The sequence below is a fragment of the Mirounga leonina genome, unplaced genomic scaffold (genome assembly GCF_011800145.1).
Source record: "Mirounga leonina isolate KUSES-001 unplaced genomic scaffold, KU_Mleo_1.0 Mir_173, whole genome shotgun sequence".
NCBI classification, from domain to species: domain Eukaryota; kingdom Metazoa; phylum Chordata; class Mammalia; order Carnivora; family Phocidae; genus Mirounga; species Mirounga leonina.
Genome location: NW_023270447.1, coordinates 48,275,550 through 48,280,375, shown reverse-complemented (window position 1 = coordinate 48,280,375; position 4,826 = coordinate 48,275,550). Strand labels below are relative to the sequence as shown.

At 36.6% G+C, this 4,826-nt stretch overlaps 1 pseudogene; it reads left to right on the top strand.

Moving 5' to 3' along the window:
- The first annotated feature begins 1,951 nt into the window (after positions 1-1,951).
- On the top strand, positions 1,952-4,188 carry LOC118018964 (annotated as a pseudogene).
- The last annotated feature ends 638 nt before the right edge of the window (positions 4,189-4,826 follow it).

Here is a 4,826-nt window from a genome sequence, read left to right as displayed (position 1 = left end):
TTGCTGGGTCATAGGGTAGCTCTATTTTCAACTTTTTGAGGAACCTCCATACTGTGAGAAATGCTCTACTTTAAGTCACTGTTGTTTGATGTCTCTTTTACACATGTATAGATATAGATCAATCACCTACAGTCCAGCTAATGTAGATCCCACACAGAATTGCAAGCTAGGTCACTTAGAAAAGAGGGAAATTCTTATTTTCAGGCCAAGCATGTAGATACCAGTAGAATTGTTGGGTAATTTCTGGGAAGATAAAGAAAAGGTGGAACAGCATAAAACTCCCATTGTTTAATTATCATAAGATCTAAGAGAAAATATAAAGTATATCTAAGAAGGCAAAGAATACAGGAAAACAGAGCTAGTCATTGAATCCTGAACCTGGTACATAACACAAAAGGTAGGTGGGACAAGAAAGAATAGTTTCAGGGAGAAAGACAATTACAGGCATCCATTAGGCACAAAGAAAATATTTATAAAATCTTGTCCATTAAATTTTGTCCTTTTGTTAAAAAATATATTACGCATTTAATATTAATCATTTAGGCCAGTGGTCAGCAAAATTTTCCTTAAAGGGCCAAATAATATTTTATGCTTTGTGGCCAAGGGGCAAAATCAAATACAGTACATAGTTACTCATATAACCATGTAAAATTACAAAAAACTATGACACAAACAAATGGAAAGACATTTCATGCTCATGGATTGGAAGAAGAAATACTACTAAAATGTCCATACTACCAAATGTGATCAACAGATTTAATGTAATCCCTAAGAAAATACCAAGTATTTTTCACAGAACTGGAACAAATAATCCTAAAATTTGTATGGAACAACAAAGGACCCTGAGTAGCCAAAACAATCTTGAAAAAGAACAGGAGATATCACAATTTTAGATTTCAACTTATACTACAAAGCTACAGTAATCAAAACAGTATGGTACTGGCATAAACATGGACACATAGTCAGTGGAACAGGATAGAAAGCCCAGAAACAAACCCATAATTACGTGGTCAATTAATCTTTGTCAAAAGAAGCAAGAATATGCAATTGGAAAAAAACAGTCTCTTCAACATATGGTGTTGAGAAAACTGGAGCTACATGCTAAAGAATGAAACTGGACCACTTTCTTACACCATACACAAAAATAAACCTAAAATGGATTAGAGGCTTAAATATGAGACCTGAAACCATAAAAATCCTAGAAGAGGGCACAGGCAGGAATTTCTGACTTTGGCCATAGCAACATTTTTCTAGATATGTCTCTAGAGACAAGGTAAATAAAAGCAAAGATAAACTATTGGGACTACATCAAAATAAAAAGCTTCTGCACAATGAAGGAAATAACTAAACTAAAAGACAACCTACCGAATGGGAGAAGATATTTGCAAATGACATATCAGATAAGGGGTTAGTATCCAAAGTAAATGAGTTATACAACTCAACACCCGAAAAATAAATAATCCAATTAAATATGGGCAGAAGACATCAACAGACATATCTCCAAAGAAGACATCCAGATGGCTAACAAACACATGAAAAGATGCTCAACATTACTCATCAGCAGGGAAATGCAAATCAAAACTACAATGAGATATCACCTCCCATCTGTTGCAATGGCTAAAATAAAAAAAAGCAAGAAACAATAGGTGTTAGCAAGGTTGTGGACAAAAAGGAACCCTTGGGCACTATTGGTAGGAATGCAGACTGGTGCAGCCACTGTAGAAAACAGTAGGGAGATTCCTCGAAAAGTTAAAAATAGAATCACGAAATGATCCAGTAATCGCAGTACTGGGTATTTACCCAAAGAATACAAAAATACTAATTCAAAGGGATATGTGCACCCCTATGTTTACTGCAGTATTATTTACAATAGCCAAATTATAGAAGCAATCCAAGTGTTCACGAATAGAAGAATGGATAAAGAACATGTGGTATACATGTGCAAACTGCTATGACGGAAGTCAAAGGGAAAAAAAAGATCACAGGAAAAGAGGCAAAGACATCACAAGAAAAAAAAATAGATTCATAAAAATAATGATTCTGGTTCATCAAGACATTTCCAAGAAAAGTTATCCAGGAAGGTGGCCCTAAAATCACATCGAATAACTTTGAGAAATGTGCCACAAAACCTGGGGGAAAAAAGTGTAAAAGAGTTCAAAAATAAGCAGCAAGGGGATAAAATACCAAAGAACAAATTCTGGCAGGTGAATAAATTCAACAGGAAGAGAAAATTCCAGGTGGGCCATAAAACTGATGAATCAACAGCCAAGAAACCTAAATGGGATGACTTCAAAAAGAAGAAAGAACCAAAGCAAAGCAGGCAACTCAGTGATAAAACCAACTATGACACTGTTGGTCCGGCAAAGCAGATTTGGGAAATCTTAAGAAAAGACTGTGACAAAGAAAAGAGAGTAAAGTTGATGAGTGATTTGCAGAAGGGAAAATTAAAGCTATCGCATTTGCACATGATTCAACTTGTATGATCCAGTATTACATTCAGTATGGTAATGAAGAACAGCGAAAACAGGCTTTTGAAGAACTGCGAGATGATTTGGTCCAATTAAGTAAAGCTAAATATTTCGGAGATACTAAGAAATTTCTCAAGTATGGGAGTAAGCCACAGATTGCAGAGATAATGAGAAGTTTTAAAGGCCACATGAGGAAGATGCTCTGGCATGCAGAAGCGTCTGACATTGTAGAGTATACGTACAATGACAAAGCCATCTTGGAGCAGAGGAACATGCTGAGGGAGGAGCTCAATGAGAACACATTTTACAAGTCAGCCTATCGCCCAACTCTGGACAAAGTTTTAGAGGTACAACCAGAAAAACAAGAGCTTAGTATGGATGAAATGAAGCAGATTCTAGCTCCAATGGCCCAAAAGGAAGCTGTGATTAAGCATTCATTGGTGCATAGAGTATTCTTGGACCTTTAAACCTTTGCACTTCCAAAGCTAAGATCAGAAAGACAAATGCCATATGATTTTACTTATATGTGGAATTTAAGAAACAAAATAGATGAACATAGGGAAGGGAAGGAAAAATAAAGACGAAATCAGAGAGGGAGACAAACCATAAGAAACTTAACTATAAGTTAAGTTTCCTTAACTATAGGAAACTATAGGGTTGCTGGAGAGGAGGTGGGTGGAGGGGATGGGGTAACTGGATGATGGGCATTAAGGTGGGCACTTGATGTAATGAACACTGCGTGTTATATGCAACTGATGAATCACTAAATTTTACCTCTGAAACTAATTAAATTGATCTTAAATTAAAAAAAAAAAAAGATTGAAGCCATCTGTGAAGCAGTGATATACCTGGCACATACAAGATGGCACTAGAGTGGCCATGCACTATCTGTGGCATAGTACACCTAAGGACAGGAAAATGACTGTGAAAAAAATCAAGACCTATGTTGAAAAGGTGGCTAATGGCCAGTACTCCCATTTGGTCTTCCTGACGGCAATTGATTGTATTGATGATACTAAGATTGTGAAACAGATAATCATATCAGAAATTATTAATTCCTTGCCTAACATAGTAAATGAAAAATATGGAAGGAAGGTCCTATTGCATTTACTAAGCCCTAGAGATCCTGCACATACAGTACAAGAAATTATTGATGTTCTGCTGAAAGGAGGTGGAAACACACGCAGTAAGAAGGATAGAGCGTTCCACCCACCAGAGCTCTTAGAGTCCATCTCTCCAGTTTGTTAAGCTGCCTGCAAGGACATGCCCAAGAAGTGGTGCTAGATAAGTCTGCATGTGTGTTGGTGTCCAACATTCTGGGAGCTGCTTTGGAGACATTCAGCCTGCCATGAATGCTGTTGCCAGCTTGGCAATGGGAGAGCTACATCCAGGCGGCAAGGATGGAGAGCTTCACATTGCAGAACAACCTGCAGGACATCTAGTTCTGAAGTGGTTAATAGACAAGAAAGAAAGATGAAGGAAAGTGGAAGAGAAGGTTGTTTTGCCAAAACACTTATAGAATATGCTGGTATGAAGAACCTGAAGTCCTGGGCTAGTGTAAAACCAAGGTGCCATTATTTTTTCTAGCCTTCTCCAGAGTTCTGGTCAAGAAGTTGCAAACAAAGTCAAGAATGAACTGAAAGGCCTGATTCCCACATTGGAGAAAAACAAAAACTACAGCATAGGAATAGAAATACTACTTGAAAAACTGGCTGCATAGTGAAAAGAGTTAAGAACAAGATGGATCATTTTTCCTGTTCTCTTTTCCCAGTGTGGAAAAGAAGGGTTAGCATCCACCTTTCTGGGAATCTGGATGCTCTGTATAGATGTTTATTCTTTGTTTAAGAGTCTATTTATAATACAGTTCTCAAAAAAAAAAAAGGTGTGGTATATATTTACATATATAATGGAATATTATTCAGCCATAAAAAGTATCAAATCTTGCCATTTGCAACATGAATGAAGCTAGAGAGTATAATGCTAAGCAAAATAAGTCAGTCAGAGAAAGACAAATACTGTATGATTTCACTCATACGTGGAATTTAAGAAACAAAACAAACATACAAAGGAAAAAGGAGAGAGAGAAAAGACAAACCAAGAAACAGACTGTTAACTATAAGAACAAACTGATGGTTTCCAGTGGGAAGGTGGGTGGGGGTATATGTGAAATAGATGATGGGGATTAAAGAGCACACTTACCACGGTGAGCACTGAGCAAGGTATAGAATTGTTGAATCACTATATTATCTATCTGAAACTAATACAACACTATATGTTAACTATACTGGAATTAAAATAAAAAAAAAACTTAATTTAAAAAATGTAAAAACCATTCTAAGCCTGAGCGCATACCAGATT